The sequence below is a fragment of the Myotis brandtii genome, unplaced genomic scaffold (genome assembly GCF_000412655.1).
Source record: "Myotis brandtii unplaced genomic scaffold, ASM41265v1 scaffold209, whole genome shotgun sequence".
NCBI lineage: Eukaryota > Metazoa > Chordata > Mammalia > Chiroptera > Vespertilionidae > Myotis > Myotis brandtii.
The window spans coordinates 1,444,211-1,471,256 of NW_005357806.1; the positions used below are offsets into that span (position 1 = coordinate 1,444,211).

At 41.1% G+C, this 27,046-nt stretch overlaps 2 pseudogenes; one reads left to right on the top strand and one right to left on the bottom strand.

The window, feature by feature from the left end:
- LOC106725998 overlaps window positions 1–11,652 on the bottom strand; it is a 24,350-nt pseudogene extending 12,698 nt beyond the window's left edge.
- Window positions 11,653–21,649: 9,997 nt separating this feature from the next.
- Window positions 21,650–23,194, top strand: LOC102239589 (annotated as a pseudogene).
- Window positions 23,195–27,046: the final 3,852 nt, after the last annotated feature.

A 27,046-nucleotide genomic window follows, 5' to 3' on the forward strand; every position in this document is an offset into this window, starting at 1 on the left:
ACTCCCCCCCATCTCCTCCTCAGTAAATGTTCATTTAAATGTTTGTTGTTTTTGCATTAACAGGGTAATATTGGGGCCAAAATGGAAATGAGGGAACATGAGCTGGTATAACCAGTTCTGAGCTCTATAATAGGCAGGTGTGTACTTGATGAAGGAAGTAAATTATTTGGAAACCTTTAGGTTTTAAAAAGCAAAATAGGCCTCTATTCTCTACTTTTCATGTATTCTATATTATATCATTAGAAAGTTACTTAGCTGTAAATATATAATTTCAACCAAGAAAAACAGTGTTGTTTTTAAAAGTATTCTGTCTCAATTTTGCTTTATCATTTTTATTTTAAACTAAGAATCAGAGGTAATGAAGGAGAATCACTGTGAGACATTTTATATTTTAGCCAGAGTGTCTAGGGTCATTTTTGCCCATTAACTTAATTCAGGACTACTACACCCAAAATAATAAAGCCTAAAGATATAATGATCTTCTTAGGGAATTGTGGGAACTAGATTACTTTTCTTGTCATTTACAACTGTCCTCATTTTGGAACTAGTCCACCCAATGCATGCCACAAGTATAAATCACAAATACACCGCAGAGTCTGTAGAGTGAGGAGGGAAATTTCTAATATCTAATTGCTAGGGTCTTTTTGTAAGAAAAGACAGCCTGTGCTTGGTTTGTCAAATTAATATGGAATAATATGTATTGTTGCAGCATTTTGTGAGCTTCAAGGATGTCCTCAGTGGACCTGGATTTAAAAGTTGTGTTTTGCGGTATGTTTATGTGTGAGTACATACATATGTAGGCTGTGCTATTTCATTAAAATTTATCATGGGGCCCCGCCTGTGTGGTCAGTGGTTGAGCATCAACCTATGAACCAGAAGATCATGGTTTGATTCCTGGTCAGGGCACATGCCCTGGTTGTGGGCTCGATCCCCCAGTACAGGACATGCAGGAGGCAGCTGATCAATGATTCTCTCTCATCATTGATGTTTCTATCTCTCTCTCTCTCCCCCTCTCCCTTCCTCTCTGAAATCAATGAAGAAATATAAAAAAAAAATGATCATGGTTACAAAGGTGAAGGTATTAAGAAGTACGAATTGGCAGTACAAAATAGTCATAGGGATGTAAAGTACAGCAAGGGGAATACAGTCAATAATATTGTAATAACTATATATGGTGTCAGGTGGGTTCTAGACTTACTGGGGATCACTTCATAAGTTATATAAATGTCCACCCACTGTGCTATACATCTAAAACGAATATAATATTTAATTTGTCAATTGTAATCAAACAACAAATAAAAACATCCTATATAATAAAAGCTCAGCAACCGAATGGCGGAATGACCAGAACGACCAGTCGACCAGTCACTATGACATGCACTGACCACCAGGGGGCAGATGCTCAAAGCAGGAGCTGCCCCCTGGTGGTCAGTGCACTCCCACAGTGGGAGCGCCACTCAGCTGACCGGGATGAGCGGCTCTCCCACAGTGGGAGCAGCCGCTCAGAGGGCGGGTTCACAGCCACTTGGCTGACCAGGATGAGCTATGCTCCCACAGCTATGCTCCCGATCCCCACAGGCCACGCCCCCCACCAGTGCACGAATCCCGCGCACTGGGCCTCTAATAAAAAATGGTCAGCTTATTAGGTACTGTTAAAACATTTTACATTGTTATTTGTGCCAAGAACAGTATGTAGCATATTACTAATCAAATGCAAATTTCAGTAGAGACCAGAGTCCTAGTGCTGAAAGGGAGCTTGGAGAATATCTAGTATTTCGATCTTTTAGCTCTGCTCCAATGACCAAATCTATAATAATAAAAGCGTAATATGCTAATTAGACCTGATGTCCTTCCGGATGACCTGCTGGATGAAGACTCAGCGGTGGGGGCCGAGGTAGAGGCAGCCGCCGAGGTAGCAGGAGCTGAGCCGCTTGCACGAATTTCGTGCATTGGGCCTCCAGTAGTGTATATAAGAATGTTAAGCCTTCCTTCGGAGAGGCAGAGCTTTGGATATGAATCGCATCTCCTTTACTTGCTGCAAGTAAATAAAGCTACCTTGGGACAACCATGCCTTGTTTTTGAATAAGAGCACTACAAACTGCGAAAGCTTTGAGTTCTGTAAGAAGGTGACCACAAAAATAAAATCAGAATTGTCACGATTCTTTGGAATCTAAGTTGGCATCCACTGTTGTTAAGTATGAACTTTGGCTTCCGTTTTATTATGCCTTGAGTTATTAACTAATCCTACAAAGCCAATATTTAAAACTGTGTTTTGTTTTATTTCATTTTTTCAACAGTTCTATTTTGTGTATTTTGTAATATATTAGTACTGAAGCACATATATAGAATTTAGAAATGTTCATATTCTGGGGTGCAGAGTCAAAACGTTTTAATGGTTTGTATGATGAAAAAATTGGAGGTAACTAGTTTAGAGAAAGATGTTGAAGAACTAAGGCAAAGAGGGGTTGGTCTTTTGAGTGAGGCAGGATAGTAAGAAGCCAGGAAAATTCCTTTGCAAGTGGAATGGGAAAACAGAGCTGAACAAACTAAACTGGCTGAGCATTTTACAGCCAGGTATAGAAGGTCCCTGGAGATAACATCTAGGCTCCAGTTGTATTTCAGCTCCAGGCCCAGAAAAGCAGCAAAACCAGGTGGGCTACAATGACTAATAACCCCCTGGAGCTGGCCAATCAGTGGAGACCACGACCCTGAAAGGACTCACCTGGAAAATCTGATTTGGGAGCATGCCCATGCCTTTTCCTTCCCTCCCTTTTCCCTAAACTCTAAGCATCCCATGAGACTTGAAACTGAGTCCATAATTCATCTTCCGATAACCCCTGACCCTGTCTCCAAAGCCCCCTTTTCTCTGACTTCCCAGTGAGCCAAAGCAGCCGTGCCTAGGCTCATTTCTTTCCTATAATATTTCTTGGAAGCCACAGCAGCCTCACATAGGTTCTCTCCTCTTGCTTCTTCTGTCCTAAGACCTTGCTTTGTTTCACTGTCCCTAGCTTTAATAAACATACTCTCAAAATCACCGGGAGCATTGACCCATGAACTAAGAGGTCACTGGTTTGATTCCTGGTCAGGGCACTTGCCTGGGTTGTGGACTCAATCCCCAGAAGGGGGTATACAAGAGGCAGCCAATGGATGTTTCTCTCTCATTGATGTTTCTATCTCTCTCTCCCTTCTCCCTTCCTCTCTCTAAAAAGAGAAAAATTAAAAAATCATCTGGACTCGTATTGTGAAATCTTTCCTGCACAAAGTCAAGAACTCCACAGTGCTGCCAGCCCTAGGCAGGCCTGCTTCGGGCAGTCCTCTTTCCGTTAACGTGAAGACCTATTTAGATTCTACCAGGTGTTGTAATCTGTGGCTTACGTTTTAGTGTATGCTGTGTGACATAACATTAACGGTAATCCTGCCAAATAGATGTTGCCATTTTATAAATGGAGATCACAGTTACTGTACTTCGGATTCTGCATTTCAGCTGAGCTCTCTTCAAAACCCACAGTCTTTCTACGTATTGTTTTTCTTGAATAACAGGACACTGGAAAACCTAAGATAAAGACTACATATAACTCATTTTCTCCAGCATATTACTAATGAATTTTTTATGAGGCTGTATTGATAGTAACCCTCCCTGAGACATCTAATCCAGAGCTAAGGTGTGTTATTGTTTCTGTGTGAGGGGTCTGTCACTTATGCACCGTGTTCAGAGTTCATATTGATTCTTCTAAGGTTGTGTTAGGTAGTGGAATATTCAGTTAGGAAAAACTATTTTTTCTTCTGGGAAATGATCATATTTTGAATTGGGAGAATGTGAGGAGAAAACATAACTATTCAAGCAACTAAAACCCGTGTCAATACAAATTTACTGATTGTTGTCATTTTCAGATAAAGGGTTTCATGACTCCTTATGACTCCTGTGTCTCTAGGCTTGTAAGAAAGTTTTCAAATGATTTCTTCAGTCTTAGAAGCTAACAAGATGAAGAAAAAGCCCACAAGGCTTACATGCCACAATGCTGATGAGTTTAGTAGTCATACTTTCATTTTATTCATCTGTTTCTCTGATTATTTTGATGTCTTTTTGCCAGGTGGTATATTTGTCTGCCGTGAACTTATAGAACTCACAGAGTGGAATTTGAACGAACATATTTGCACAAAGTACTGGGAGATGCTATAAAACAAACAGAAACCTTCCTGGGGGAATTTCAAGAATGTTGTGAATTTTAAAAATAGAAGTGACTGTGTCTCTTGTTCTGGTTTCTGCTCTTTGCCCTATGATATTATCTTTCCTTTTGGCTTTTCTTTTTTATTTTTTTAAGATTTTTTAAATTTTTTTATTTTTAGAGATGGAGGAAGGGAGAGGGAAAGACACAGAGAGAGAAACATTGATATTAGTGACATTCGATCTGCTGCCCCCTGCACGCCTCTTACCCCCTCCTACCCGAGCTGGCAACTCTGGCCTATGCCCTGAAGGGGAATTGAACAAGCAATCCCCACCCCCACCCCACCCTGCAGAGGAGAACCCCAGCCAACTGAGCCACTTCGGCCAGGCTTTTGGCTTTTTAAAGGTCTACACTGTGACCTTCTTCATCATGAATTCGGTTTGTTTTCTGTTGAGTATCAGGTGGTTAATGACAAGTAAACACTACATATGTGTCATAGGAAAGTTGGCAAAAAAAATTACTTTTCCATTCTTGATGTGGCCGCCTTAAATGCCTTCACAGCTTATTCCATGGTTTGCCTTTTCTGGCGAGTGTCAAGTACAATGACACATACAAAACTTTTAAGTACTCAGTAATCACTTGCTATTATCACATTAGTTTCTCCTGCATTTGACTCTCTCCCTTTTCTGGTTGAAGGCTATTAACTTTCACTTCATATATTCTCTCCAGGGTTTGCTACCTTTTACATCAATGCTGATGAAACCCTACCATGCACTAGCATTTGCTTTCTGTCAGTTTATTTTTCACCTATGAGGAAGCCACTATATACTTTTATTTAAAACAAAACTTAATTTTTATCCAACTAGGTTTCCAAATATGGCTAAAAATAGACCAAAGACTGGAGCCAATTCGTCAGTGAAAAATGCTTGGGACTCTACTTCGCTTCCTAAGGGGCACCACCTCTCCCCCTGTTGTTTAAAGAAAGTAGGACCAGAATGATAATACGAGAGAGAGAGAGTACAACTACCATGTGTCAGGCACAGTGCCTAGCTGTGTAGTACACATTATAGAATGTATTATCCCCATTTTACACTGGAGTCTTGTGGCACCTGCCTGGTGACTGAGAAAGGATGTGGTTGGCTCAGGGAGAGGCCAGGCCCCTTCTGTCTTTTGAACATAACGAGTCAACATTACTTTAGTCATGTGAATTCTGTTGCCACTAGGTGGCAAGACAGAGGCAAGAATTCTAGACAGATTTAAGGAAACCTTTGAAGCAGCGGTCGCCAACCGGTGGTCCGCTGACCACAGGTGGTCCATGAAGTCCGAAAGGTTGGCAACCGCTGATCTATAAGATTAGGAAGACTGGTCAGCCCATACCTGCAGGGTTTGGAGGGGTAACGAGAGGCCAGTCAGGGTGCTACAAGGAAAGAATTGGGGCCCTAGAGTTTATTTCTTTGTTACCTCTTTTAATTCTACCTCTGGTGATGAAATTTCTGGTAATGGAATTTATTACTTAGCATGTGTCATCTTAGAGGCACGAGTCATAAAATCTTAGCCATCACAGACTTTGCAAAGCTCTGCCTTCAGGGAGACTTTATAGATGCACAATTAGAGGGCCAGAGAAATTGGCTTTTGCAAGACCTCATAGCAAGTCACTGGCTGGACTTACTCTTGAATTCCATTTCTTTGCCAATTAAGGTATTGTTTTGAGTGCGGTCTATTTATGGGACAAATTAGAATCTGGAGGATGTTCCAAATTCTACTGGCTGGTTATTCATAATCCTGAATGTAGGTCCTATTCATCCACAACCAAACACTGCTAGTCAACAATCAGTAATGACCAAACTTGCCAGTCCTGTAACTGTAAGAAAATGACCTTTATTAGGTCATCACTTAACAGGCAAAACTATAACAGCATAGCGGCTTCAGCACTGTGATACTTACAGGTTTGTGAGGATTAAAGGAGAAAGCCTGCATGTGTGGCTGGCCTATAATCTAGTACAATACCTGGAATTAATTAAATGTTTTCCCCTCTGCATCTGCCCCCTCCCTAGTAAATCTTTTCATATGTTTGTCTCTTGTCTTGCAAATGTATTGGTTTTCTGGGGATACTGATGATCAGTTGGAACCAGAGTCCTGAAGTGGGAGAGAACACTTCCTTCTCAAGAGCCCACCCTTTTAAACTGTCTTCTTTTTCTTTGTCATAGCAATGGGCTTCTAAAAAGTAGTGTTACCATGGGAACTGAATATGTAAATACTTTTTCAGTTATTTTGAGGAGAGTAGTCAGTAACTATGCTTTCAAATAGTGACTTTCAAAAATTTTAACTACAACCCAGTACAGTACGGCGGGTACACATGCATGCGTGTGTGTGTGTTTGTGTCTGAAATAGATCTTCTCCCGTGTGCTTATACACGTGGCTATTTACTATTGGACCCACTAAATGGATAGGATCACAGTTTGAAAAAATCTTCTTCCTTAGAGAAAAAAAATAATAAGAAAGCATTCTTTTAAGCTTTATTTTCTCTCTTAACTGAAGACTTTCTAGGTTGGCAATATCCAGGGCCCCATTTAAAATGAGAAGGTTATATAGCTCTTGAGAGATGTAGCATTGGGTCCTAGGCCTTGGTGCTTCAAATAGTATTTGGGGGCACTGACATTTTTGTCAGCTCATCCCACACTTACTTGTGTCATCACGATGATTAAAGCAAGGCAGTGAGAACAGAAAGAAAATGCAACGTAAGTACTGTGACTCACAGCTGACATTTTTGCTAAAACTTTTACTCACCCTGTATGTCTTTTGTGGGTGAATTCTAACCTTATTTCTTGCAGTTCTTGGATCAGTGGGCTTGTGTTAAGTCACATCGCCTAACAAATCCACTTGAGACAACCTTAGCAATTCAGGTGTGAACTGTTGAAGGAAACACCTGCTGCCCTAGCTGCTGATGGAGTAGGGCAACAATACTGATGGGTGCCTTCTTGTTCATAACGGTGTGTGTGATCTTATTTGGGCCTCAGAGAAAAGATGAAATTGTCGTCTTTATTCAAAACACCCACCACCACCAAAAAACAAACAAGCAAACGAAACCCAAGGATTCAAGAGTCTTGCTATCCTACTATGTAGCTAGTAGATGAGAATAAAGCTTCAACACAGTTCTGCCTTACTACTAAAAACCTTGATTTCCAAAATCCTTTGTAATATGTAATTAAAAGTGTCAGTGTCAAGAGTACCTTTGTTGTAGATTAATACTAAATAGGAATTCTTTGGGAGAGCAATTAGTTTGAAGAGTATAGCACAAGAAGTGCATCATTGTTTAAAGGCAAGTAACTCTTTCATCTTGACATTGACCTTCAAATATTTATGAAGTCCTCACTGAAGGAACATTGATACAGTCCCCACAAATGTGTTTTTCTTTTCCTCTGTGCAGCAAACCTGGAAGCCTGTGCTAAATGCCCACCGACTTTGCTGTTTTTGTTCTGAAGAAACCTGTGAAGTAAGGGGGCAGGTGGTGTCATTGTTGGCAACACTGAGGTCAAAAGGCTGTGAGAGTTTAAATATATTTTATTGATTTTTTACAGAGAGGAAGGGAGAAGGAAAGGGATAGAGAGTTAGAAACATCGATGAGAGAGAAACATCGATTCAGCTGCCTCCTGCACACTCCCTATTGAGGATGTGCCCGCAACCAAGGAACATGCCTTTGACCAGAATCGAACCTGGGACCCTTCAGTCCTCAAGCCGACGCTCTATCCACTGAGCTAAACCAGTCAGGGCTGTGTGCGAGTTTAAATGAGAACTCATGTCTTCAGCCTGCCCACTGCTATGCAGAAGCATTAACTTCGTGTGGGCAGAGTAACTGAATGTTTTAAGTAAAGGCCACATGTCACAAATGGCAAAGGGAGAGAACCACACATTGCATTTGCTTCTTGGGCTTAGAATGCAGCCACACCAAGACTGTTTTGTCAGTGTTCTATAAAGGGACCCCATAAGGGAGAAATTAAGTTAAGTTCTGCACTTACTGGGTATTTCACAAATCCAGTAAGTAGTCAACTCAACAGGTAGAAATATTTTTTTAAGTCATGACTTTTCTTTATGTCCTCCATTTTTATTAAAGCTTTGGTAAGCACTTAATTTGCATGTGACCCAATGAAGCGTGCTGTGTAAATAAACACTGGACTAGATATAGTTTCTAAATGTGTTTGGCCTCATCCAGCTAAAATTCTTGATTCTTCAGAAGATGAAAGAAAAAGGACAAGGGTGAGTAGGGCATTTACATTATATAAACATCGAAAGGCTGATTAAATAAGAATGGGTAGTTTGTTGAGAGCTTCCTATGTCCCATGCAGTGTTCAAACTGTTTTACACATTTTATCTCATGTGGGATTTTTTATCTCAGAATCCCAGTGAAGATAGATACCATTATTATTCCAATTTTTTACAGATGAGAAAACCAAGCCACTGATAGTTTAGCTTAATATTGAGGGTCATATTTTGCTAAGTGGTGAACAGGTATGATCTGACTTGAGATCCTATGCTTTTTTTGTTTTTTTTTTTACTGATTTCAGAGAGGAAGGGAGAAGGAGAGAGAGAGAGAGAGAGAAACATCAATGGTGAGAGAAAATCATTGATCAGCTGCCTCCTGCATGCCCCACACTGGGGACCAAGCCTGCAACCTGGGCATGTGCCCTAACCTCTTGGTGCATGGGTTGATGCTCAATCATGAGCTACACTAGCTGGGTCATTTCTCTTCTTCGGGATCTAATAAGTAAGGGATAGTAAGGTGTGCCTAGCCATGTCCACTCCTGGCATACTCATGCAGGCCCACACAATGTGTTTTGCTGGAGAGCACCATGGTAGGAAGGAAGGTTACACATGTCTGGTCACAGGAGGCCATTTGTCCCTTGTCAAATGACTTTTCCTGTGTGCATGTTAAACTGTTGGTAGCCAGGCTATAACTTCCCAAGGGGACTACATGTATTAGGATTCTCCAGAGAACAGAACCAATAGGATTTGTGGGTTTGTGTGTCCATGTGCATGTGCGCACACATGTACACACACAAGTATTTTATGAGGAATTGGCGAATGTGTTTATGGGGCTTGGCAAGCCCAGATCTGCACTGTGGGCCAACAGGGTCCAGACCCAGGAGAGCCAGTGGTCCAGATTGAAGTCCAAAGGTAGTTTGCTTGAGAATTTTCTCTTGTTCAGGCAGGCTGGGCTTTTTGGTTTATTCTGTCTCAACTGATTGAATGAGACCTGTCCACATTAAGGAGAGCAATCTGCTTACTCAGAGTTCACCGATTTAAATCTTAATCTCATCCAGAAAGTCCCTGCAGTTGATGCATGGAATTAGCCATCACAGCCCCTCGATGGGATATGCTTATGGGGGCTATGTGTTGAACCCACCCCAACCTCAGAATTTCTCTTAAATGCCAACATTTTTTAGTTAAATGTGTTAGGTAGAAATCCTATAACCTGTCTGAATTGAATTAATGGATAAGGAAACACTTTAAAAATTGTGAAGCAGTTTATAAATGCAAGGAATTTAGGGAAGTGGTGAGTGAAGAGGGTGTGGGGTAGAGTTTAGTTGGATGGCTTGCCACCTGTCATGAGGATTATAGTTTGGCAAGAGAACAATAAACCCCCTTTTTTTTTTTGACTGCCATACACGGTGCAGCGGGGACCTTCTTAGAACCTTCTCTTAGATCTACATGAAAATCCCATTGCCGTTCTGTGGGAGAATGGCTTGGTGTGGGACCTTTGGAACTCAGGTTCTGCTGTGCAGCCATTGAGTTCTCACCGACTCTCACTGCTGCAGGCTCTTTAGAGGATTCCTTGTGGTGGTGGCAACCCATGGGTTGAAGAATTGGATGGATGAAAAATATACTTTGTTTACATAGCAGCTATCTTTTGAGCCATATTATCTCTTATCAACCTTGGAACAATATAATAAAGTAGAGGGGGTGAGTATTGCTAATTATACTTTCAGCTAGAGCAGCTACAAGTCAGTGTAGGACAGTATTTTTGCATCTAATTGCTTAGTAAATATTTAGTTTAAAAGAAATCGTATTAGTTGTGTATTCTTTCTTTTCCTTACCTCTGATTTTCTGGCAACTCACATTTGAGTGCTTAGTATGTGAAGAATGTTATGTTATTCTTTTAGGTGAAATTAAGCAAATAGCATGTAGATCTGCTCCTTGAGGGATTTTTAATGAGATTAATTTATATCAATATCACATTGGAAATAAAGGGCTTAACACTAAATATTATATATCACTAAATAATACATAGAGCATTTTTTAATAACTTAAATCTTTCATAGTGTTTTACAGAGTAAGCCTTTCTTCAGTTCAACTTGCAGAAATGGTGGTGTTTTTATTTTCCAGTGAACTCTTACAACAAAATGTTCATTAATTAAAAATAGCTGCCTGATACAGGAAACAGCTCATATAGCAGCTTCTGACACGGTTCTAAAAACAGACTTGAGCTGCTTGCGTGCTAAACAGGAATGAACAATGAAAACTGTATGAACAAATTCAGGTAAAAGCATGCTGTGTTTTAAGAAGGATTTTTTATGTGCCTATACATTAATGTTTTTCTGATTATAAGACTCATATGTGCTTACTATTTATTATAGCAATATATCATGTAGAAAGTGAAATTCCCATCCAAATTGTGATGTCTGTATAGCCTGATTTTTTCCCCTACACATATACAAACAGTATATAATTATTTCAAAAGTGGAATTATGTTTTCTTCAACTCGGTTTTTCTTTTATATAGTATTAGGAATTCTCCACATCAAATCTTTGGAATGGCTCTTCCTTTCTTTTATTATCTCTCTTAAGGCAGCATATTTTTTTTGGGGGGGGGAGGAGCTTTTGTATATTTTATTGATTTTTTTACAGAGAGGAAGGGAGAGGGATAGTTAGAAACATCGATGAGAGAGAAACATCGATCAGCTGCCTCCTGCACACCCCCTATTGGGGATGTGCCCACAACCAAGGTACATGCCCTTGACCGGAATCGAACCTGGGACCCTTCAGTCCACAGGCCGACGCTCTATCCACTGAGCCAAACTGGCTAGGGCAAGGCAGCATATTATTTCACTGTATAGGTGTACGACACTTTGAGCCAGTTCCCTATTAATAGACTTGTGATTTGATACTCTTATATTAAAATTTTTTTTCTTGAAAGTTCTTTTTAGGGCAGATACACTTATAATTTAACAAATGTAACATGTTGATATATAATATCGAGAGTTTACTATGAGCCTGGAACTTTTTAAGCTCTATTCGGTGAAAATTAGAAGAATCGTTCTACCCTCTGAGGGGCTCACTGTTGTCGCCCCTGTTCTCGAGATGCAGGAAGCCCCAGGCTCCCCGTATGCCAGCGTGGTGCCCATAGGATGGACTGCAAGACCTGGTGCCTGGGTCAGGCAAGTGAGGGCCTTTAGATCCAAAGCAGCTAAGCAGGAGGACAGCAGCTTCATCAGCATAAGAGAAAGCAGAGTTTACAAATTTTTATTGAAGCTACTGATGTTAAAAAATCTTTGCTGGTTGCCATAACAACAGAACTGTTGGAAGAACTGTCATCTTAACCCTTGTAACTGTGCCTTGAGGAGTCCCTGGCTATTTCCACAGATGGCTTCTGTGTATCCCCTCCTGACTTTCAAATTCCTGTTGTGAATTTACCTGATCTACAGGGGCCTTTCCTTGGATTTGTCTGTACCCCTTGTGTCCTTGCTGAGCACCAAGAGATGCCAGTCAGCTGAGGTTGCCCAGCCTTGGCCAGTTCCCCGATACCCTGTGGAGCTGCTCATTGCTTTCTACTGAAAATGAAAACTCTTAATTTTGTTTTTTTAGAGAGAGGAAGAAAGAGACAGAGAGACAGAGAGAGGGAGAGACATCGATTGGTTGCCTCTTATACACGCACCAACCGGGGACTGAACCTGAACTATAGGTATGGGACCGGAACTGAACACTCAACCCTTTGCTATACAGGACGATTCTGAGCTACACCAGCCAGGGCAAAAACTCTTAACTTTTGTCATTATTTTTGACTCTAAGATCTGTCTCTAGCATAGACTCTAAGAGAAGTCTCCTGAGATTTAGAAAGTATATTTCATTTGCTTAAATGATTGTTAAATTGGTCCTAGGTATAATGCATTAAATGTTTGGCAGGAAAAAAATGTTTATTTCACATTATATTGCTTCATAAATAACTAATTTATCATGACTAGAGAGAATTGAAGTTCAAAATATACCCAAAGGGGCATGTATTCTGGCTATTTTTTGCAGTTTAATAAACCATTCCAAAGTGTAATAGCTTAAACCAGCAATTTGTAACCTCGGGATTCAGTGGGTTGACCAGGAAGTTCTGTTTCATGTGATGTTGGCTGGATGCTGGAATGGCTGTTGTCCTCTGAGGCTTGGAGAAGAGCTCAGCGGGACCCAGCGGCTGCTTGGGTTGCCTTGTGGTGTCTGGATTCCACAAGGGAAGAGGTGAATGCTGCCCAACCAATTAAGGGCTAAGCCCAAAATTGGCGCTGCATCATTTCTGCCATATTTTAATGGTCTAAGCAGTAATAGGCCCAACCCAAAGTTAGTGTGAGAAGGGACTATGCAAAGACATGAATACTCAGAAGTGTAGTTTGTTGGAGGTAGTCACCAAAATAACGGTTGACCAGGGTGTGTGCTCTCTGGCCCCTCACACATGTAAACTGTGCTGACCTCCACACAAGACCTTTACAATCTCACCTCATTGCTACATCAGCTTAGTTCAGGATTAGTCTAAATCAGGTCAAAGAGCTGATGAGGCTCTTTCGGTACAGCTAATCTCAACTGAACACCTGGGAACTAAAGCGACAAACTGGGAACTAAAGGGACAAACTACACTACGGGGTTGCCTGTTCGATCCCTGTCAGGGTGCATGACCAGGCTGTAGGCTCGATCCCCAGTAGAGGACATGCAGGAGGCAGCAGGTCAATGTTTCTCCCTCACTTTGATCACATTGATGTTTCTCGCTCCCTCTCCCTACCTCTCTCTCTAAAAATCAATAAAAACATTTTTATTTAAAAAAGAAAAAGATGCAATCACTTTAGAAACAGTCTGGCAGTTTCACAAAATGTTAAAACATAAGAGTTGTAAGAGAGTTGTCATAGTACCCAGCAATTTCATACCTAAGCATAAACCCAAGAGAAAGGAAATCATGTATCCATACAAAACTTGTACATGAATGTTCATGGTGACATTGTAAGAGCCAAAAGGTGGAAACAACTCAAATATCCATCAACCGAAGAACGGATAAATAACATTTAGGATATCCATACAATGGAATGGGGTACTAATACATATTACAGTATGGATGAACCTTTAAAATACAATAAGTGAAAGAAGCCAGCCACAGACAGTCACATCTTGTATGATTCCATTTATACCTAGAATAGGCAAATCAATAGAGACAGAAAGTAGATTAGTGATTTCTGAGGGTTGTGTGAGGGAGAGCTTAATAACTAAAGTGTACAGGTTTCTTTTGGAGGTGATAAAATGTTCTAAAAGTAACTGATTGTATGTATCTGAATTTACTAAAAATCTTTGAATTGCAAACTTGGGGTGAATTGTATGGTATGTGAATTTTTAAAAAGGGCAGAAGGGGGGACATGGGAGGCACCCATAGGCAGCTCTAAAACCCAGCTAGGTATATGTCTGTGGTTCCTTGTTTAGGGGCCAGTTTGTATGGCTCTTATCTCCACCCTCTAGGCTCTGGGCTGTATTTTCTGATTCTTCTTACTTTTCCACAAGAAATGGTTCATGTTTGCAGCCTCTTTGTATCTGCATAAGGCACTGATATTTTTTATTTTGAACTGTTTCTGTCTTTTCAGTCCAGGCTGATAATGCTTCCACGGATACATTTCTCAAAGTCTTTGTGTGTATTCCCATGTATCTTTTTGGGGTTCACAGCATTAGAGAAAAACCATTTCCACAAATCTCTTTGAGACAGAACTCTCTCTCTACCTTGGACTACCTTTAAGTCAATGTTGTGTGAAAATACCTTTAAGATTCTTAGAAGCTCTAGTGTCTGGTAGAGATAGTCCTTAAGATGCATCCTTAAAATTCTTTCAAGCCTGTTGGTCTACCTCTGATTTGCAAAGTGTGGTGCGTGTACCACCAGCATTAGCATCATCTGGGAATTGAAATTGACTACAGAGGTCAGACCCATTTTAGATTTGCTGAATCAAACTGTGAGGATCCAGCCCAGCAATCTGGGTTTCAGCAAACCCCGGAGCTATGTCTGACACACATGAAGTTTTAGAACCACTGGTCTAAATGGAGAGAGTCTATGAGGAACCACTTAAAATCTTTATGAGGCTCAACAAAGGGCTGTGCAACCACATCCTTGAGGACACAGGATTTGATCTTTGCCCTGAGCTATTTCTTATTTTGTGCGTCATTTGCTAAGATACTGAAATGAGGAATAGTTTTATTTAGGAACCTATCAAGTTCAACTCCTTTATGTTTATTTCCTCTAAATTCTGCTTGGAAGGGAACCGAATGGTTTCTTTTTTGTTCATCCCACTACTCCTGTACTTTATCACAGGCAGTTAAGAAAAGCCAGTTGGTACTTTCAACATTTTTCCTGGAATTCTCCTTAGATCCATGAACTGGATAACTTTCAACCTTCCACATTACTGCACGCAGTGGGTGTACTAATTATTCTGCTGTACATAATGTAGGTTCCCTTTCTTCAGCCACCAGTAACATTTCTTCACTTTTTCAAATCTTTATTAACAGTCACCTCCATCTTCTGCCCACCACTGGGATCCAAAGCCAGTACATATTTTAGGTTTTTGTGACAGTGGAACCCCAATTCTGGTACCAAATTTTGTTTCAGTAATCTATTGCTGCATAACAAAACAACACCAAAATTATTGGCTTAAGAAAACATTTATCTTGCTCACAATTTTGAGATTTGGCCAGGGTTTGATAAGGATGGCTCCTCTCTGGCCTGCGTGTTGTCAGCTGGGAGAGCTCGATTAGGACTGTAGGATTTATTTCAAGATAGCTCACTTAGACAGCTGGCAAGTTGGTGCTTGCCGATGTCAGCTGGGATTTTAGCTGAAGTCGTCAGCTGGGACCTTGATTCTCCTTCATGTAGGCTGCTTGAACCTTCTCACAGTATGGCATCTGGATTCCAAAGTGGAGGAAGCAGAAGTTGCCAGGCCCCTTAAAGTGTTCGCCTAGAACTGGCGCAATGTCATTTCTGCCCTTTGTTGTTGGACAAACCGTCATAGACCCTGCCCAGATTCTAGGAGGTGGAGAAGTAGACCTCACCTCTTGGGAGTAGTGACAGAATTTGTGGCTGTCATTCACCCTCTGTAATCTGTTAAGGTTTTTTTCTTTGTGTTGTGTGTGTGTTTTTTAAATACTGAAAAGGCATTCTTGGCTACAGTTAGGAGTTGGTGAAAAGTAATTTGTTCATCACTTGAAGAAAGGGTCAAACTCTAGAAGGAGGTTTAAAAGAAAACATTTATATAGACAGAACCTCTCAATATCTGGACATTTTAAATGTTATATTTCACTGGTGGACAGAAGTCATTTTTTCTGTTTTCTTTTGGGTAGAATTACATTTTTAAATTCCTCATCATCGTAATCATACTCTTCAACTTTGGTTGTGTCAAGATTTCTGTGTGACGGGGACATCTGAATGCATTATGTATCTTATTTGGTCTTAACACGGAACTGTTTTATTTTTAGTAAAGGTTGCCTCATACTGTATGTTACTGAATGCAGAGAAATAGTCCCCTTCCACAGACGCCATTTCTTAAAATACAGACTAAATGCTGTTTAAGAGTTGTGGACAACGAAAGGCGGCTCTGTATACATTGTAGAAATGATTGTGGTAAAGGCAGTGGGCGATAATGGGATGAAAGAATCCCAAGGTTTTCTGTCATTGGGAGCTTCTGTGTGCAGCTGTCTCTACTTTGGCACGAGAGGACAAAACAGGTGGCAGCAGGAGTTGGCTTCTACTGTTGTTTACTCACCCGAATGGTCTATTACAGTGGTCGGCAAACCGCGGCCCGTGAGCCACATGCGGCTCTTTGGCCCCTTGAGTGTGGCTCTTCCACAAAATACCACGTGTGGGCACGCACGTACAGTGCGATTGGAACTTTGTGGCCCATGCGCAGAAGTCGGTTTTCGGCCTGGATGAAACAAGTATACAAGACGAGTGTGGCCCTAACTGGTTTGGCTCAGTGGATAGGGCATCGGCCTGCGGACTCAAGGGTCCCAGGTTCGATTCCGGTCAAGGGCATATGCCTTGGTTGTGGGCACATACCCAGTAGGGAGTGTGCAGGAGGCAGCTGACCGATGTTTCTCTCTCATCGGTGTTTCTAACTCTCTATCCCTCTCCTGTCCTCTCTGTAAAAAATCAATAAAATATATTAAAAAAAAAAAAAAAAAAAGACGAGTGTGGATGGGGGAGTTGGAAAGGGTCAACCTCAGCGAACATACCTCAATCAGATTGAGGACGTTTTTAGCAAAGGCCAGCTTAGGAGTACCCTAATTAAGTTAATAATAATGTATCTACCTATATAGTTTAAGTTTAAAAAATTTGGCTCTCAAAAGAAATTTCAATCGTTGTACTATTGATATTTGGCTCTGTTGACTAATGAGTTTGCCGACCACTGGTCTATTAGGTTAGCTCATACAGGCTAGTAAATGGCTTCCTGAATTTGTTAAGCACTTATATTAGTAAATGTTTCCCTATCCAGTTTTATGCTCTATTTAAAAAAATCAAATTAATGCTGTATTACAATAGGGATTCAATGGTGTTTAAATACATCCTGTAGCTTTAAGATTCATAGAATCTGACAGATATTCAATCTTTGACCTTTAACTTTGGTTCCTGTTTTTAGCTTTGGTTTCATGCTTTTGAGTTTGGTTACTAGTATACGTTATCATGTGGCACCAATAAGTTGTTCAGTATTGAGGTAATTTGAATATTTTTCTTTCATTTGATTGTAAAAATGTTTTGGGGGCAGCATTGGTTTTGCTTACTTGCTTTTAGTTTTACTCTCTCACATCTGAATAGTTGTTAAGTGTTACTAATACCATACTTCCTCCTTTTCTGTCTCTCTCATTGGTTCTTCTACTTACGTTTTTCTTCTTTATTCTACTCATATCCTACCACGTCTGGTGGTGAGACATATTTAGCAGTGAGATTATGGGTAGTGGGGATGAAATGATTAAGATACACGTGTTTGATTTTGTATGAGAAGTCCTCCCAGCTTCTTCTTGATTCTCTCCATCCACTGTCAAACTTCCTTGGCATGATATCATTACCAATAGTTTAGAAAATGATGTTCACACTCTTGGTTTTCAGAAATTATCTTCTGTTGTCTCTCCACAAATTATAATTCCGTTTGCTTTGGGATATCCTCAGTGCGTGCTCATCAAGCAATTATTGTGTGAACCAGTAAAGCATCTAGGAAACATAGAGGTGAACAGAAAATGGTCACTATTATTTGCTCTTCAGTGTCCAGTCTTCATATTCTTCTTTCTCAGTCAGATTTGAAAACTGGACATGTTTTCTGAAGGCTTGGATTGCACACTTGTAGAATGTTGGGGAGGGGGGCGTGGATTCTGTGAGTTATTTTGGTCCTCTCAGGCCTTCACAACTGTATTTCACTCATCATCAATAGGACCTTCCTTATTTCAAGGTCTGTACAACCTACTTACTGCATTATCATTATTTTGAGCTCCAATTGTTACAGATGTATTCTTGGATATATTAAAAAATTGTCCTTTGTTTCCCTTGGGCAGATATATAACCTCCTGATTATCTTCTAGGTATTTTCACAGAATTCTCATTTCTGGGCTAAATAATTTTAATCCCTTTGATTTTTCTCATATCCCACTTTCCCCATAGCTTCAGTAAATTGTCTAAATAGTTAATATTAATACATTTATTATTCAACAGAATTATTTTTCTACTTGACCTTCCTTCTGTAAATAGCTAAGCAGCAAAATTCATAAAGCATTATTTTTTACCACTACTCTTTAAATATATCATTTATAAAGTTATGTAATTGCAGTTATATAATTTAGAACCCTAATCTTGCACTATAACTGCACATGTAATGAACAGGTTTGATACATAGAATAAACATAATAATCAAAAAAGGGAATGAAAACAGTGCTGCATATAATTGGAAGATACTTATTCTATCTATCCTCCCTTCTACGTCCAATCTGCTCTGTTTATGGTTTTAATTGCAAAATTCCCTGTGTGGTGCCCTTTCATTTATTTGTAAATTATATAAAACCTGTCTTTCTGAAAAATCTGCTTATTTGCCCCAAATGGACATATTTGGATTTATGTTACTTTTGATTTTTAACTTTAGTTAATTAAGATAATTTTTACTTTCAAAACTTGTTTGGACTATCACTTTTTATTTTGGTAGCATTTGTAAGAGATTTCTAATTTATTATTTAGGTTGCTTTTGATAGATATACCCATGAAAACTACAAAGTACTGATGAAAGTAATTAAAGATCTAAGTAAATGAAGATATATACATAGTCGACCTATGAACCAGGAGGTCACGGTTCAATTCCCAGTCAGGGCATATGCCTGGGTCACCGGCTCTATCCCCAGTAGAGGGTGTCCAGAAGGCAGTCGATCAATGATTCTCTCTCATCATTGATGTTTCTATCTGTGCCTCTCCTTTCCTCTCTGAAATCAATAAAAAAATATATAAAAAACAAAAAACAAAACCACAGGTGGACGTCCACTCATCACACAATCTATCAGTCGCATGTCTAAGCCTTTATCCCAGAGTAATGAAATCTGCACTAAAATCTGTGCGAGAATGATCATAGCAGTTTTATTTATAAAATTCTAAAACTTCAAACAACCTAATGTTCATTAACATAATGGCTAAAACCAGCTGTGGTAAATCCACACTATGGAATTTGACACAGCCATAAAAAGGAACCACGTTATTGATGCATGCCAAGTTTAATTGATCTCAAGGGCATTATGCCCAGTAAAAAAGGCCAACCTCAGAAAGTCACATACTGTGTGCTTCCACTTACACAGTGTCTGTAGATGACAACATGATAGAAATAGAGAATAGATTAGTGGCTGCCAGAGGCTAGGCATGGTGGGGATAAGAGTACTAGGGATGACTGTAAAGGGATAGCACAAGGAACTTCTTTGTGGTGATGAGATTGTTGAGTATCTTGATTGAGGTGGTGGTTACACAACTCTAATATATTTTGATTGATTTCAGAGAGGAAGGGAGAGGGAGATAGGAACATCAATGATGAGAGAGAATCATTGATCGGCTGCCTCCTGCCCACCCCCTACTGGGGATCAAGCCCACAACCCAGGCATGTGCCCTTGACTGAAATTGAACCCATGACCCTTCAGTCCCTGGGCCGATGCTCTATCCACTGAGCAAACTGACCAGGGCAACACAACTCTATATAAGTGAAAAAATGACATAAGCCTAAATATACATTGTACCTATGTCAATTTCCTGGTTTTGATATTGTACTATAGTTATCCTATATAATAAAAAGGGAATATGCAAATTGACTGTCACTCCGTCACAAAGATGGCAGTGCTCAGCCCCACCAGAGTCCCCCAGTCCTTTCAGCCCAGCCGGGGAGCTGGGGGGGGGGGGCACGCGGCAGGCATACAGTGCAGCCGGACCCGCCCTCAGCCCCCCAGCTACCCAAGGCATAGGCAAGCCTCAGATGTTGGCTGCCCAGCCGCCTGGGGCCGGCCCGAGGTGCAGGCAAGCCTCAGATTTCGGCTGCCCAGCCACCTAGGGCTGCCCGAGGCTCAGGTAACCAGGGCCGGCCGAGGCTTGCGCTGCCAGCAGTGGCAGCAGCATAGGTGTGATGCGGGTGTCACCTTCCCCTGATCACAGGGTTGCTTCCCACCCCTGAGGGCTCCTGGACTGTGAGAGGGGGCAGACTGGGCTGAGGAACCACCCCCCCCTCCAGTGCATGAATTTTCATGCATTGGGCCTCTAGTATACTATGAAAAAAAACAGGTGAAACTGGACTTCTCCGTACTATTTTTGCAACTGCCTGTGGCTCTATTTTAAAATAAAAAGTTTTAAGAATAAAATATATACCCAGACTTTAGGGCTATGCTGTCTACTAGCCACAGGTTGTTTCTAAATTTAAGTAAAATAAAATTATTTTTTGTTCCTTGGTCACACAAGCGGTCGTGTGGCTATCTTATTATATAGCATAAATATAGAGCGTTTCTGCCACTACAGAAGGGTCAGTTGGCAGTACTGCTAGAGCCTGGGGGGATGCTGAGCACCCTCAGCCTGGATGTGAACTGCTGTGCCCCTGGGGCTGGCCCTGGCACCATCATGCTGCTGCTGCCTAGTGATGTGGACACCCAGGGCACCACCATCACTCATGTGCTGACCTCTAATTTATTCCATGCAATGCATTGAAGCCCTTCAACTCTTTCTTTCTTTAATTGATTTTTTTTTATAGAGAGAAAGAGAGGGAGAAACATCAATCTGTTGTTCCACTTACTTATGCATTCATTGGTTCATTGTTGTATGTACTCTGACCTGGGATCGAACCTGCAACTTTGGCATTCTAGGATGACACTCTGACCATCTGAGCACCCAGCCAAGGCCAACTCTCAACTCTTTCAATCACAACCTCAACACTATCAAGTTGAACCTTTGGGAAGATGGTTTGAAGCTTTTGTTAAGAGGAGAAACAGAAATTCTTCTGCCTCTTTTCAGGAACTGGAGGATAAGAAAGATTTATCAGAGGAATCAGAAGGTGAAGAATTGCAATGAGAAGAATTTCCTGTTCTAAAAACACTTGATCCCACCACTGAAGAACCAAGATCATTAGGCAGTACTTCAAGTTGGCCATATAAGATACAAAGTTACACCAAAACCAATCAAAGTTCTTTTGATATCTCGGTTGCTTCTTAAAGGGAAGCAAAATGCAGTTTCTTCAAAGTATTTTCCCAGTGTTTTAAAGGAATTCCAAAAGGTCAAATTTTAAAAATGTCCGAGACTTGGTGATATGAATTCCTGATTTGAAGGTGTAGATACATTTTATTCTTTCTGATATAATTTTGATTCTTAGAACATTCCCATTTAGATGAAGAAGAAAAAGAAAAAGCAAAACGTTGTGATGAGAGGATATGGATTGAAAAACAGAACAGAGCAGCAGGGCCACAATGAAAAAAAGAAGAAACAAACAGAATAAGGACATTCATTGACAATGCATATAGCTTTGATCCAAGAATTTAAAACATTAAGGAAGAGGGGAAGGCCAAGGAAGAAGTAGCGGCTGCCATCATGAAGGACACAGCAACGACCCGGACCAGGAAGTTCATGACCAACAGACTACTTCAGCGGAAACCAATGGTCATTGATGTCCTTCACCCTTAGAAGGCAACAGTACCCAAGAAAGTTGAGAAAAACTAGCCAAAATGTATAAGATAACATCAGATATCATCTTTGTGTTTGGATTCAGAACCCATTTTGGTGGTGGCAAGACAAATGGCTTTGGCATGACTTATTTTCCTTGGATTAAGAAAAGAAAAATGAACCCAAACATAGACTTGCAAGACATGGCCTGTATGAGAAGAAGACCCCAAGGAAACAAAGAAAGGAATGCAAGAACAGGATAAAGAAAGTCAGGGGGACTACAAAGGCCAATGTTGGTGCTCGCAAAAGTGAGCTGGGATTGGATAACAGAAGTATTAATGATTCTTCACTGACTTCATCCCTGGTGATTGTGCAGATTTTTCATGAGAGGATTAATAAACTAAGAACTTTCATGTGGAAAAAAAGCAGAAAAGAAAGCAGAAGCAAAACAGAAGGAGCAAGAAGCTAAAGAAAAACAAAGACAAGTGAATTAGAGCTGCTCCATTAGCTAAAGAGAAAGAAGAAGAAGAAGGTAGACAACAAGCATTATTGGCAAAGAAGGACAAAATAGCCAGGTAAAAGCCATTAAAAAGGAAAGGCAAAAATTTCAAAGCTCATGCAAGACCTGGAATCACTTTTGTGAAAACGAGGAAGTGCAGGTTAAAAATGATAGAAGTGGGAAAACTTTGTGAGCACCTTGAATTAGCACGTTTACAGTGTTTGTTTGAATGAAACACATCATTCTCAAAATAGAAAAGGCTGCTCTGGAAAAACAGAAGAAACAAATGAGCAAATTAGAAACGAGAAAGAGGAAGCTGAGGCTCATATGTGATAAGCATCTAAGAAATCAACTGGTGGAGGTGGAAATTGCAGTCAAAATTGGTCAGAATATGATCAGCAGTTACTAATTAAGTCTGCGAATCTCTTTCCTGCTGCCAAAAATTCAAGATGGGAAGTTATTGCTAATTACATGAACATGCATTCTTCTTCTGGAATCAATAGAACCACTGAAGATGTTATAAAAAAAAAAGCAAAGAGTCTTCAAACACTTGACCCTCGTTGAGGAAATGACATAAAAAGATTTTTGATAAGTTCTTGAAAGAACAGAGTTTCCAGTGCCTCAAGCAGACAATGCAACACCTTCACAATGATTTGAAGGTATGTGCACAGATTTCACCCCTTGGACAACAGAACAAGAGCTTTTGGAACAAGCTTTGGAAACATACCAACCAGTAAGTACATCTGCAAGGACTTCTGCAATTTCTATGCAGACTGGCAAGGACAAAGAAGGCCTGCCTGAAGCGATAGGGAACTTGTCGAGATGGTAAGAGCAAAGAAGGCTGCTCAAGAGCAAGGACTGAATGTAAGTAGACCCAAGAAATGACTTATGACATCTTTTTTGTGTGTGCATCCTATATAATAAAAGCCTAGGTGGCGTCACGCCCTTGTGCGACACCCTCGCTCGACAGCACAAGATGGCCGCACGCACAGCAGAGGCGGGGCCCAGTGGCTGCTCAGCATGGTGAGGCCTGGGGGTCCTGCAGTTCTGCACGGTGTGGAGGAGGCCGGTCCTGGTGTCTCCATCGCCTCGCGCGGAGGCGGGTCCTGGCGGGGGAGGCGGGTCGCGGCAGGGGAGGGCAGTTGTGGGTGATCAGGCCTCCAGGGGAGGGCAGTTGTGGGTGATCAGGCCACCAGGGGAGGGCAGCTGTGGGCAATCAGGCCGCCAGGGGAGGGCAGTTGTGTGCGATCAGGACGGCAGGGGAGGGCAGTTGTGGATGATCAGGAAGCAGAGGTGCAGTTAGGTGTCAATCAGGCCGGGGGAGCGATTAGGAGCCAGCAGTCCCAGATTGGAGAGGGTGCAGGCCGGCTGAGGGACACCCCCTCTGTGCATGAATTTCGTGCACTCGGCCTCTAGTATATGTAATAAAAATGAAAAAAAAATATTTTAAAAGTTGGTAGTACTGCTTTAGACATATGCCAAATGCTATATGTGCAGGTACCTACACATGTCTTAGTGAACTGCCTTAAATCTATAAATCAAAAGATAATAACATGTATCAAGAAAATTTAAATAAAAGAGGCCTGGTCGGGTGGCTTAGTTGGTTGGAGCCTTGTCCTGTTCACCAAAACATCTTTTGTTCGATTCCCCATCAGGACACATAACTAGATTGCAGGTTCAATCCCTGGTTGGGGCACATACAGGAGACAACCAACCAATTGATGTTTCTCTCTCACATCAATGTTTCTCTCTCTCTCTCTCTCTCTCTCTCTCTCTCTCTCTCCCTCTCCCTCTCTCTCTCTCCTTCCTCTGGGAATCAATGAAAAGCATTTTTAATAGAAGAAATTAATTTAACACGACAGTTTTAAAAAGAATCTTAATTTTTGAGGCTATGTCCCATATATTTAAAAAATTTATTTTTATTGATTTTCGAGAGGAAGGAAGAAATAGAAACATCAATGATGAGAGAGAATCATTGATCAGCTGTCTCCTGCATGCCCCCTACTAGATATGTAGGGGGCCCACATACCCAGGTATGTGCCCTGACCAGGAATCAAACTGTGACCTCCTGCTTCATAGATCGATGCTCAACCACTGAGCCATGCCAGCTGGGCGATATCCCGTATTTTAATCAGAAAAGAAAATGAAACATTTGTTTCATGTTTGAAATAGGAGTAAGATTTTTTCCTTATTTGCCAAGGCCATTGCAGTTTCTTCCCATAATTGTAATATAGAATCTACAGTATGGGAAATGGGCAAAATAGAGGGGATGGACAAGTATGAGAAAGATAGCAGTAGGAATATCCCATACTTTTTCTTCTTCTTTTCTGTTTCTTAGTGACCAGCTTACCAATGGCAGCTTACCATTGCAGAGGAAGCGTGGTTTAGCAACCAGACCTTACACCAGAATTCTATTTTTGGCTCAAAGTGACCTTGAGGAAGTGACACATTTACTCTTCTTCTCATAACCAATAAGCGAATTAAAATAAAACTGATTATTGCTCAGGTGAACTCTAAGTTATTCTAAAATGATCCTACTATTTTAGGTTTTGTGTAAAACTATTTGCTTACAAGTAGATTAATTACAAAGTTTTGAGGAATTTAGTTATGAAAAGTCATATGATGTAAAAAGAGGAAGTTTACCAGTTTTAGGTTTTGAATTTGGAGATAAAAGCAAGAAAACTCAGATATAGGGTAAACGTTTTTATTTTTGCATCCCAGTTTAATATTTTTGAGAAAACTTTGGGAGAATAAGCTGACATTTTCTATTTTAGAGAACTGGTTTTGCAGTTAAACAGTCCAGGGTTTGTATTGTAGTTCTGCTGTTTACTTCTCTGGCAAAGTTATTTAACTTTAGGTCTCAATTTCACCATCTATGTAAATGGAGCAAATAATACCACTTTGTTAGGGTTGTTATGAGAAGGGCATATAATAAGTGCAGTATACAGCTATAATTATAATAACAATATTAATTTTATTGAGATATGGAATAAAATGATGGTGGTGTTGGGAGAAGATAAATAGCTTTGTTTACTTTCTCTTTATGAAGATTTCTTTTTAGCCACATAATTTTTTGGGGGGGAAGGGTTACTTATCTTTATAACACATGGGTTGATATCATGATTCCTAAAGCCATTCTCAAATTTAAACTAAACACCTGGGTATGACTGATCAAAGTCACTTGATTTAAAGCCAAGAGGAATAAATCTGTTTTTATAAAATCTAGCAAACCAAAATGTAAGCAGCAAACTAAAAAAATAAATTAAAAAAACATGTTTCTACAGCTATAGTCACATAATATCCGAATGAACAGTGAAAAGATTTAGTTACTTATGAAGATATATGAAAATCTACAATGTACAGTGTCAGATAATCAGAAACTATTCCCTATGCATTTTCTTTGCCCACTAAACTGCTACAACACAGAAAAAAGAGGTCAAGAACCACATTAAGACCCTGCCAGCCTTGGTGCACTGTAGCAGAGTGGGGCAGTTTTAGTTTTGGCAAAGAGTTCACTGGCATGTGGTCAGTTTGAAGTTTCCTGCTGTACCCTCCGAGCTGGAGAGAGGGAACCAAAAGTGCTGACATCCTCATTTGACTTCATCACTCATGCCTGAGCACATACACCAACACTTCCGGTGCAAAACCCGCTCTGACTGCCGAGGACACCCCAGCCCTCTGCAGACCTGGCTAGGGATGGTGCTTGGACAAATGAAGTTTGGAAAGCATTAGCGCTCAGTTATGGGAACATGCCATGTTTCCTTACTGTATGTTTTACTTCATAAAGATTGGCTTTGAAAGCTTCTGATAACTTTCATTTAGAGCAAGCGATTATTACTCAAGGCGGGTTACTCACTCTCATGAAAATAAGCTGGATGACAGCATATTTAAGAAAGAGCTAATTTAGAAATATAATGCCCTTTCTTTCCAACTTGGGCCTGGCATAATGGCTCCCACAAAGAAGAGTAGAAGGGCCGTTCTCTGCCATCAACTAGGTAGTGACCAGAGAATGCACCATCAACATTCACAAGTGTATCCATGGAGTGGGTTTCAAGAAGCGTGCCCCTTGGGCACTCAGAGACATCCAGAAATTTGTCATAAAGAAGATGGGAACTCCAGACATATGCATCGACACCAGGCTCAACAAAGCTGTCTCGGCCAAAGGAATAAGGAATGCCCCATACTGTATCTGGATGCAGTAGTCCAGAACATGGAATGAGGATGAAGATTCACCAAACAAGCTCTATTTGTTGGTTACCTACGTACCTGTCACCACTTTAAAAAAATTTACAAACAGTTACTGTGGAGAAGAACGAACTGCTGTTCGGTGAGTAAAGTTATAAAACTGCCCAAAATATATGTACAGATACTAGTATACATCCTATATAATAAAAGCCCAGTGACCGAATGGCAGAACCACCAGAATGACTGGTCAACCAGCCACTATGACGTGCACTGACCACCAGGGGCCAGACGCTCAACACAGGAGCTGCCCCCTGGTGGTCAGTGCGCTACCACAGTGGGAGCGCGGCTCCACTGACTGGGATGAGCTGCTGCTCCTGCTGCAAACGCCAGGCCGATGGGTAGGAACCCGGGCTGTGATCATTGCTTCCTCACCCCAGGGTCCTCCTCCTCACTCCCTGCAGGCCACGCAGTGTCACCACTGGGCTCACAGAGCTGACCCCAGAGGCTGGGAGGCGGGTTCATGGCCGCTGTGGGACTGAGGCCTACTCCGCTGCCTCTCAGTGCTATTGTCCCTGGGCCTGGCCCCGCCCGGGTCCCCTGGGGAGGCAAGTGCTCTGGCTCCAAGGAAGATGCCAGACCAGGGAGCAGCCACTTGGGGAGCAGTCCACAGCTGCTTGGCTGACCGGGATGAGTGGCGCTCCCACAGCGGGCAGATCCCTGCAGGCCATGCCCCCCACCAGTGCACAAATCCTATGCACTGGGCCTCTAGTGTGTG